Genomic DNA, 11,093 nt, shown 5'->3' on the forward strand with positions numbered 1-11,093 from the left:
AAATGATTAAACCACTCTGAGAAGTTGTGACGATGCAGTTCTGGCGGAACCCAACTGAGAGTGCCAACTCAGGAAAAATTTCTCAAACAGGGCAATTACAGCCCAAGGCTGAGGTTTTTCCACCTCTAAGGCAAACCAAACCAGCCAGACTAAGAGGACTTCGGTCTCACCCCACTGGCTAACTGCAAGTCTCACAAGCAATTTCCTTAGACACTCCAGTTTCCCAGTATCACCACCAGTACCACTCGTTATGGGGACAAATGGTTATGAAAACCAAGACCCCAGTAAAAGAAAAAAAAAAAGTTCTCCTGATCCCAAAGGACCAAGCCCCAGACCCAGGTCAATATATAAATCAGATCTTACCCACAAATCACGCTGTTGCCAATCCTTTAGAATCTAAAATCTAAAGGTTTATTGATAGAAGAAAAAGATAGAGATGAGAGTTAGAATTGGTTAAATGGAATCAATTACATACAGTAATGGCAAAGTTCTTGGTTCAGGCTTGCAGCAGTGATAGAATAAACTGCAGGTTCAAATTAAGTCTCTGGAATACATCCCCCGCTGGGATGGGTCATTCAGTCCTTTGTTCAAAGTTTCGGCTTGTAGGAAAGTCCTTCCAGAGGTAAGAAGCCGGATTGAAGACAAAATGGAGATGAGGCATCAGCCTTATATAGTCTTTTCCAGGTGTAAGAACACCTCTTTGTTCTTACTGTGGAAAATTACAGCAAAATGGAGCCTGGAGTCACATGGGCCAGTCCCTGCACACTTTGCTGAGTCTGAAGGCATATTTGCCTTCTCTCAATGGGTCCATTGTATAGCTGATGGTCCTTAATGGGCCATCAAGCAGGCTAGGCAGAGCTAATCCCAGCTTGTCTGGGATGTCACCCAGAAGCATAGCATAAGTTTGCCATACAGACAGTATAGAGCCAATATTCATAACTTCAACTACAAAACTGATACACACATATAGACAGCATAATCATAACCAGTAAACCATAACCTTGTCTTAGACACCCCATTTGACCCCCTTTATACAAGATTTGGGTGCCACTACAGGACCTTGGTTGCAACAATGATCTATATGGTCCCAGTTTATGTCAATAACGTCACAGAAGTATCAAAATTATTTTGGTACTGTTTTCCAGCATACTGCAGGCTTTATACTGTGGGAATGCCTGCTATATTTGTGTTCTTTGTCTTGATTCTTAGGACCAGAATCTGCTGTCTGTTACACCAATGTAAATCAAGAGTAATTCTAGTGGTAAATTAAATTACTTTGGATTTACACCCATGTAATTGGTCAGAATTTGGCCCCATCTTATCCTTCTAACAGTGTGGCTGGTTCATCAGAAAGTAACTTAGTGGTATTACTACTAAGGTATTAGCCATATCTAAATGGGAGTCAAGCTATAGAGTCAGCATGACATATAAGAGAGGAAAAAAACAAGGGCCTGTTTTTTCTCTCACGCTGCTGTAAATCAGGAGTAACTCCATTGAAATTAATGGTGTTACACCAGTGTAAAATGGGAGTGAGAGCAGAATCAGGCCCCCAAGTCTATAAGAAGATCCGAGGCTTGGAGATGCAAGTGGAAACGATGGTTGAGTTTCTAAGGGGATTGGGGCACATGATAGAGTGAAGGCCAAAGAAGGCAGAAGGGAAAAGTTAAGACTTGCAGATGCAAGCTGGACTAAAGAACTCTGAGGGGAAACTGTTGGGTGAGGAAAGTGGCCAGTGGAAACATGTGACTACGAGGACCAGGCAGAGGAAAAGACCAGCTAGTGAAGGAGAAATAGAGCTCAGGAACAGGTTTGCTGAGTTGGAAAATGAAGAAGGGACACAGCAGGCAGTAACTGAAGGTGAGAGGGCAAGGAAAAAGAAAAGAGCAGCTAGTCTTATAAGAAGAGGAGAAGAGCCAATGGAGATACCCAGAGTTCAGAACCCCAGGAGAATACAGGATGACTCGCAGAAGACTGCAAGGGAGAACAAAAGCCAAGAGGACTTGCAGCCAGAAGAAACAGGAGGAAGGCAAGAGAATCACACCATCACCAGGAAAAGCAGGTTGACATGATTGGTGACTCCCTACTAAGAAAAACAGACAGGATTGTCACCAGAGCTGGTCCGGAGAACAGAAGGGTGTATGTGCTGTCTTCCAGGAGCTAAGATACAGGATGTGGACCTGAGGCTGAAGAGGATCCTAATGGAGCAGGAAAGAATCCACTGATTGTCCTTCACGTGAGAACAAATGATACAGCTAGATTCTCATTGGAACATATCAAGGGAGACTATGCCAGGCTGGGGAAGACACTTAAGGAAATGGAGGCTCAGGTAATCTTTAGTGGGATTCTCCCTGTGCCTAGAGGAGGAGAACAAAAGCGAGACAAGATGATGATCATCAACAGATGGCTCAGGCAGTGGTGCTATAAGGAGGGCTTTGGGATGTTTGACCACTGGGAGGTATTCCTGGACAGAGGACTGTTATCATGGGATGGACTCCACCTGAGGAGAGAAGGGAAAGTTACTCACCTTGCAGTAACTGAAGTTCTTTGAGATGTGTGTCTCTGTGGGTGCTCCACTCTAGGTGTCGGTGCGTCCCGGCACCGTTGATCGGAGATTTTCGGTAGCAGTACCTGGTCAGGACGCAGGCGCTCAGTTGATATCTCCTGTCTCGTTGGAATCTTCCTGAGCGCCCGCGTCCCGCACCCCCCTCAGTTCCTTCTCTACCGTGGAGCGATTATACTAGTACTCCAAAGTAGAGGGGAGGAGGGTGGGGAGTGGAGCACCCACAGGGACACACATCTAGAAGAACTTCAGTTACTGCAAGGTGAGTAACTTTCCCTTCTTCTTCGAGTGCTGTCCCTGTGGGTGCTCCACTCTATGTGAATGTATAGCAGTCCCCACTATGGTCGGTAGGACTTTGGCGATGCGGCAGTGAGTACTGTAGAGAGTACTGTATGGCCTACTATGGTGTCTGCCGGGGTATCTTGCGTGATAGCATAGTGTTTGGCAAACGTGTGTTCAGAGGACCATGTAGCCGCTTTACAGATGTCAGAAATGGGTACATTATGTAGGAAGGCAACGGATGTCGACAGAGCTCGAGTGGAATGAGTTCTAATGCCTTCGGGCGGTTGAATATTTTGAATATGGTAAGAGGATCTGATGCAGTCAGAGATCCACTTGGACAGACGTTGTTTAGAGATAGCCGTACCTTTCGATCTTTCGGTGATGGAGACAAAGAGTCGTGGAGATTTACGAAATGGCTTAGTCCTAAGTAAAAAGCGATTGCTCACCTGACATCGAGAGTATGCAGGGTTGCCTCGTGTGGATAGAGGTTTGGGATAGAAAGTAGGTAAGTATATAGGTTGGTTAAGGTGGAAGGTGAATACCACCTTAGGAAGAAATTTAGGATGTGGTCTCAGAGTGACTTTATCTTTGGAGAAGATTGTGTAGGGAGGATGGGCTATCGGGGCACTTATTTCACTTACTCTCCTTGCTGAAGTTATTGCAACTAAGAAAGCTACCTTCATGGACATATGGAGAAGAGAGGAGGTAGCCAAGGGCTCGAATGGAGGTTTCATGAGAGCTTGAAGAACAAGGTTAAGGTTCCATGTAGCCGCTGTTGGGTAAATTTCAGGGTACAGATTTTGCAGGCCTGTGAGAAATCGTTTTATGGTGGGGTGGGTAAAGAGTGAATAACCTTCTAAGAGGTCATGGAAGGTGGTAAGCGCCTCCAGGTGCACTTTGATGGAGCTGAGCGAAAGTCCATCCTGTTTCAGTTTCAGGAGGTAGTCTAGAATGTTAGGGAGGGTCACCATATTGGGTGTTAAGTGATTACGTGAGCACCAGGGGGCGAAACGCTTCCACTTCTGCAGATAGGTTTTATGAGTGGAGTCTTTTCTACTGTGCAGGAGGACACATCGGACTTGCTCGGAACAGGCTAGTTCATGGTTTTGGATCCATGAAGGAACCAGGCTGTGAGGTGGAGCTTTTGGGTCTGGGGGTGAAGAACCCGTCCGTTGTTCTGGGAAAGGAGATCTGGCCTGTTGGGGAGAGCCCGTGGATGACGGGAGGACATGCGGAGGAGGTAAGGATACCACGTCTGTCTTGGCCAAGCCGGGGCAATAAGGATGACCCGGGCATTGTCGTCTACGATCTTCCGAAGAACCCTGTGGAGTAGAGGGATTGGTGGGAAGGTGTACAGGAGAGTTGTTCCACGGGATTAGGAACCTAGGGATGCAGTCCCGAGTCCCGCTCTAGAGCAAAACAGGGGACATTTTTGATTCTGGGTTGTGGCAAAGAGGTCGATTGACGGGGTGCCCCAGAGGAAGAAGAGCTGTTGAAGTATTGCGGGGTGCAGCTCCCATTCGTGCTCTGTCGAGAAGTGCCTGCTGAGTGCGTCGGCAGTAGTGTTGTGGCAGCCTGGTAGGTAGGAAGCGATGATTTGTATTTGATTTTGTATGCACCAATTCCATAGTCGGATGGCTTCCATGCAAAGGGAATGTGATCGGGCTCCCCCTTGTCTGTTGATGTAGTACATACATGCTAGGTTGTCTGTTAAGACCCGAATAGATTTGTTCTTTATGAGGGGAAGAAAGTGAAGGCATGCCCGCCTCACTGCTCTGAGCTCTAAGAGATTTATGTGTAGGTGTGTCTCTGATGTGGACCACCGGCCTTGTGCCCTGTGTCCCCATAGATGCGCTCCCCAACTGATTAGGGAAGCGTCCATGGTGAGCATGAGTGTTGGGGATTGTTGCTGGAAGGAAACCCCCGTGCAGAGGTTTTCTGGTCTTGTCCACCAATGTAGGGAAGCTATAACATTGGGAGGAGGAGTTAGCAGCGTCCCTAAGGTGTGTCTGTTGGGATTGAAATTGGAATTGAGCCAGCCCTGATGACATCTCATGTGCAGCCTGGCGTACTGGACCACGAAGGTGGTGGCTGCCATGTGACCAAGGATATGTAGACAGATTCTTGCCTGTGTCCTGGGACGAAAAGAGAATGTGCGTATGAGTTGTGTGATAGCGAGGAATCTGTGATATGGGAGCAAGGCCCTGCTCTGGATTGAGTCGAGATGAGCGCCGATGAACTCAATATGTTGTGTAGGTGTCAGGGTAGATTTTTGGACGTTTATTTGGAGGCCTAGGCTGTGAAAGAGGGAGATGGCGAAATGGGTAGCTTGAAGTGTTTCGCCATCGGAGTTGCCCTTGATGAGGCAATCGTCCAGATAGGGGAAAAGTGTGATCCCATGTTTGTTGAGGTAAGCCACGACCACGGCTAGAGTTTTGGAAAAGACTCTCGGCGCTGTGGAGAGGCCGAAAGGAAGAACTAAGTATTGAAAATGGTCATGACCAATTGTGAATCGTAGCAAGAGTCTATGAGCTGGATGAATTGATATATGAAAATAAGCGTCTTGTAGGTCGAGGGCTGTAAACCAGTCCCCTTGATCCAGTGCAGGAATTATTGTACCCAGTGTGACCAACTTGAATTTTTGTACCCTCACGAATTTGTTCAGTCGGCATAGGTCTAGTATAGGCCTCCATCCACCATTTTTTTTCTGGGTCAGGAAGTAATGGGAGTAGAACCCTTTCTCTCGATGTTGCGTCGTCACAGGTTCCTCTGTGCCTAGCTGGAGGAGGTGCGCCACTTCTACACGAAGGAGGTGCTCATGAGAGGGGTCCCTGAAGGAGGACGGGGAAGGGGGAAGGGTAGGAGGATAGGATATGAATGGGATAGAGTAACCAGACTGAACTATTTCGAGGATCCAGTGGTCCCATGTAATTTGCTGCCAGGTATGTTGGAAACTCTGGAGGCGGTGGCCAAATGGGGAAGTAGGCTGTGGAATCAAGGGGTGGTCGCGCAGACCCTCGACCAACGTTTCAAAATTGTTGTTTATTCCCAGATGGGCGGGAGGTGGTTGCTTGAGCTTAATTTTGTCTGTGCTTAGGGGGGTCTAGCGCGATTCCTATTTACGTCGTATGGTTTGGATTGAGGCCGATAATATTGTTGTGTGCGCGGTCTTTGGTAGGGTTGGTATCGTTGTCTCCTGGGAAGAGATGGGTGAATGCCCAGGGTGCGCAGTGTCGCTCTAGAATCTTTCATGGTGTGAAGTAGTTCATTGTTTTTTTTTGGAAAACAGTTTGTCTTTATCAAAGGGGAGGTCCTCCACTTTGGTCTGCAGATCTTTAGGGATGCCAGATGCAGAAAGCCTGAAGATCTGCCCATAACCACAGCAGTTGCAGTAGTACGGGCTGCTGTGTCCGCTGTATCTAAAGAAGCTTGTAGGGCCGTTCTGGAAATCAGTTGGCCCTCGCTCAGAATTGATTTAAAGTCTGCTCTCCTGTCCCTTAGAATGTAGGAGGCGAATTCAAAAAGTTTATTGTAGTTATCAAAGTCGTAGCTGGCAAGGAGTGCAGAGTAGTTTGCAATCCTGAATTGTAGAGTGGAGGACGTGTAAACCTTGCGACCCAAGACGTCAAGGCGTTTAAGGTCCTTGTCTTGCAGGGTGGGCTGAGATTGTGGCTGTTTCATCCTTTGTGCGACTGCATTGATGACAAGAGAGTTTGGTTGTGGGTGAGAAAATAGGAAGTCAGCATCCTTAGCAGGAACATAGTATTTACGTTCGGCCTTTCTGCAGGTTGGTAATAAAGAAGCTGGAGTTTGCCAGAGAGTGTCAGCTGGTTCCAGAAGTGCTTCATTTATAGGGAGCGCGATCTTTGCGGGCGCAGAGGGTTGAAGGATTCTGAGGAGTTTGTATTGTGTCTCCTGAACCTCTTCTAGGGGGATGTCTTGACTGAGTGCCACCCTCTTGAAAAGCTCTTGAAATTGTTTACAGTCGTCCAGGTTCTGTGGAGGCGGGGGGGAGAGGGCTCCATCCGGAGCAGAGGGAGAAATAGGGTTCGGTGAGTCAGGATATGGTTCGTAGCTCACATTCTCAGGAGGGGGTTCAGGTACTCTAGAAGTGGACGGAGCTGGAGATCGAGGCACAGAGGTCTGAGGAAGAGTGGTAGGAGGATGTGGCCAAGGGTACCACTGAGGCCAAGGCATAGGGTAGGAGAACCCAGATGCCACCCATGGGGGGGCGAAGTAGGGAAACTGAGGCTGGTGGCTGTGGACCGTAGCCTGAGGTGGAAGAGGTTCCAGTGGAGGAGGAGAGGCAGGTGGGGAGAACTCTGCCTGTTACTGTATATCAGGTTCGCTATTAGAGAAGGTAGCCAGTTCAGGTGGTGAGAACGGCTGTTCTAAGAGTGAGCCCTGTGTTTCCAGAAGCAGAGAGTTAGGCTCAGGTGGCACTAAGAGGTCACATTGAGTGAGGAACTGTTGCTCCTGCTCCCTGGGCTGTGCTGAGCCTGAACTGTGCTCTAGCACATTAGCAGGTGAAAGTGAAAGTGTCAGCGGTGCCACGGGTCTGTTGGAGATGCCCTGCAGGGGGTCCACTGCTGGTGCTGGGGCAGGAGGCAGGCTCGGTGCCAATGTTTTTCCTGGCACCGGGGCAGAGTGCACAGCCAGCACTGCGGCTATTTCTCCCGCGGAGGGGGTCGGTGCCCACATCCTTGTCGGCATCGGGGCAGAGCGTGCAGCCAGCACCGCAGCTATTTTTAGCGCTGAGGTGCTCGGTGCCGCGGAAACCTTCCCGGTACGGGAGGTTGGGTTCCTGCCTCTGCGTTCTGCAGGAGCCGTGGTTGAGGCTGTAGAAAGAGCTGAGGCGCCTGCCTGTGGCTCTGTCGGCACAGAGGGTAAGGATCTCGCGGGAGACCTTTTACCCTTGTCAGAGTCTCTCCTGTGAGACTGCCGTGCTTCTTGCTGCTCCAGAGATGGTAAAGCAACGCTCCCAACTGGTTCAGATCTGGCTGGGGAGTGTGTGGGAGTGGGTTTAACTTTCCCTGTCTCCAAAAGTGACTGCAGGGATTTTTCCATTAGAAGCATTTTAAGCTGCAGGTCCCTGTCGCGCCGAGCCCTTGACTTGAGGCTTGTACAGTGGAGGCACTTTGCGGGGATGTGGGTTTAGCCGAGGCACTTCACATAATGTGAGTGCCCATCCGACCGTGGCATGGAGTCCTGACAGGAAACACACTTTTTGAATCCTGAAGCCCCTGGCATTGTGAATTAGAAATGGCAGGGGAGAGTCAGTGGCATAGCCAGGATCTAAGAGCAGGGGGAGCAAACATAAAAAAGGCGCCCCCCCCTTGGCTCCTCCTCTGGCTCCGCGCCCCCCCCCCCCTTGGCTGGCTCCACCGGCTGTGCCGCCCCCCCCCCCATTGGCTGCCGGCCGCCATGCTGCGCCCCCCCCTTGCTCCTCTGGCCACGGCTGCCGGCCGCGCTGCGGGCCGCCTTGCTGTGCCCGCCCTCACTCTGCCTCCTCCGGCCGCGCCCGCCGCCCCCCATTGGCTGCCGGCCACGCTGCGGGCCGCCCTGCTACGCCCCCCCTCGCTCCTCCGGCCGCGCCGCCCCCTCCCCATGACTCCTCCGGCTGTGGCTGCGGGCCGCCCTGCTGCGCCTCCCCTCGCTCCTCCGGCCACGCTGCGGGCCGCCCTGCTACGCCCCCCCTCGCTCCTCCGGCCGCGCCGCCCCCTCCCCATGACTCCTCCGGCTGTGGCTGCGGGCCGCCCTGCTGCGCCCCCCCTCGCTCCTCCGGCCACGGCTGCTGGCCACGCTGCGGGCCGCCTTGCTGCGCCCTCCCCTCGCTCTGCCTCCTCCGGCCGTGCCCGCCGCCCCCCCATTGGCTGCCGGCCATGCTGCGGGCCGCCCTGCTGCGCCCCCCCTCGCTCCTCCGGCTGTGGCTGCTGGCCACGCTGCGGGCCGCCCTGCTGCGCCCCCCCTCGCTCCCCCGGCTGTGGCTGCTGGCCACGCTGCGGGCCGCCCTGCTGCGCCCCCCCTCGCTCCTCTGGCCACGCTGCGGGCCGCCTTGCTGTGCCCTCCCCTCGCTCTGCCTCCTCCGGCCGCGCCCGCCGCCCCCCCATTGGCTGCCAGCCACGCTGCGGGCCACCCTGCTGCGCCCCCCCTCGCTCCTCCGGCTGTGGCTGCTGGCCACGCTGCGGGCCGCCCTGCTATGCCCCCCCTCGCTCCTCCGGCCACGCTGCCCCCTCCCCATGACTCCTCCGGCTGCGGCTGCGGGCCACCCTGCTATGCCCCCCCTCGCTCCTCCGGTCGTGCCGCCCCCTCCCCATGGCTCCTCCGGCCGTGCTGCCCCCCCCTTGCCTGCAGGAGATTAGCCCCGGCCAGCAGGCACGCCACTTTTTGAAAATGTGCTGAGGGGAAGCAGCTGCTTCCCCTGCACCCCACTAGCTACGCTACTGGGGAGAGTGTCTCAGCGGGATGCAAGCCTGAAGCGAAAAAGTATTTTTTTTTAAACTAACTATGTAACTATACTAAAGGAAGGGAAACAACTGGGATGTAACTAATAAGTATTTCTGTATTCTTTGTTAATTTTTCCTACAGAGACCAGGGAAGAGGATCAGCACTGCCCCGAGTCCCGTCTTCAGCCGGGGACGGTTTAGAAGGAACTGAGGGGGGTGCGGGACGTGGGCGCTCAGGAAGATTCCAACGAGATGGGAGATACCAACTGAGCACCTGTGTCCCAACCAGGCACTGCTACCGAAAATCTCTGATCAACGGCACCGGGATGCTCCGACACCTAGAGTGGAACACCCACAGGGACAGCACTCGAAGAAAACAGACTTCTGGGATGGAGGTTAGCACAACTCAATAAAAGAGCTTTAAACTAGGAACTCAGGGGAGATGGGAAATGCTCATGTAATCCATGCCTGATTTTAACATTGAGAAGGAGGTAAATCAAGTAAGAAAGGATATAGCAATGGAGAAAGGAACAGCAGTGGGTAGGAGAATGGACATTAAGGGGAAAGATCGTGCCGATACCAATGAAGCTAACCATCAGGTAGGCGATACTGGCAGAATGACTGTACCCAATTTGGCAAGGAATGTGGGCAAGGCCAAGGAGCAACAATTAAGATGTTTGTACAGGAATGCAAGGAGCCTGGGTAACAAAAAGGATGAACTAATAGTACTGATGCAGGAAGTGAAACCAGTTATAATAGAGATAACAGAAATAGTAGAATAATAGTCATGGCTGGAGTACAGATATTGAAGGGTATTTGATGTTCAGGAAAGACAGAAATAAAGGCAAAGATGGTGGAGTGGCATTGTATATTAATGATGAGGTAGACTGCAAAGAAATTATAAGGGGTGGACTGGATAAGACAGTCTGTTTGGGTCAAAATCACTGTGGAAAAGAAAGGTTCCCGTGGATAGTGCTTGGAGTATGCTATAGACCCCCAGCGTCCAATCTGGGTATGGATAGAGACCTCTTTAATATTTTTAATGAAATAAATTCTACTGGGAATTGTGTGATTATGGGAAACTTTAACTTCCCAGATACAGATTGAAGGACAAGTGCTACTAATAATAGTAGGACCCAGATTTTCCGGGATGTGATAGCTGACAGATTTCTTCACCAAATAGTTGCTGAACCAACAAGAGGTGATGCCATTTTAGATTTGGTATTGATGAGTAGTGAGGACCTCATAGAAGAATTGGTTGTAAAGGACAACCGTGGTTTGAGTGATCATGAGCTAATTCAGTTTAAACTAAATGGAAGGATAAATAAAAACGGATCTGCATTCTTCCCGTTTATATTGGTATTTGATGTTTCCAGCTCTCATGCCCACACCTTTGAAAAGCTCTGCTAATGCAAACCCAGTTTATTTGTTGGCAAAGGCCATATTTGAATATCTTCCTTTTCCCAAGGCTGTAATGCCCATCTCTTAGCCAGAAATATGAACCAAGTAAGACTCTCATGATTGTCTCTGATGGTGTAATTCAATTGTCAGATGTGCATGTGCAACACCCACTGGAGTTAATAAGAACTGTACACATATCTCTGAAGAAGAATGTGGCCCCAAGGAAGCAACTGTCTTCCTTTCTTCTAGAGGTCCCAAAATTTTATTAATTTCATTGGCAATGGGACTCATGTGATGATTCCCTCCCTCCCCGCAAAAAAGCAAAGAGACTGAAGCATAAAGATGAACAAAAGAAAAACTGGGAAGTGAATGCACTATTCAATACAAAGAAATATGTAAACATA

This window comes from Emys orbicularis, chromosome 3 (genome assembly GCF_028017835.1).
Source record: "Emys orbicularis isolate rEmyOrb1 chromosome 3, rEmyOrb1.hap1, whole genome shotgun sequence".
NCBI lineage: Eukaryota > Metazoa > Chordata > Testudines > Emydidae > Emys > Emys orbicularis.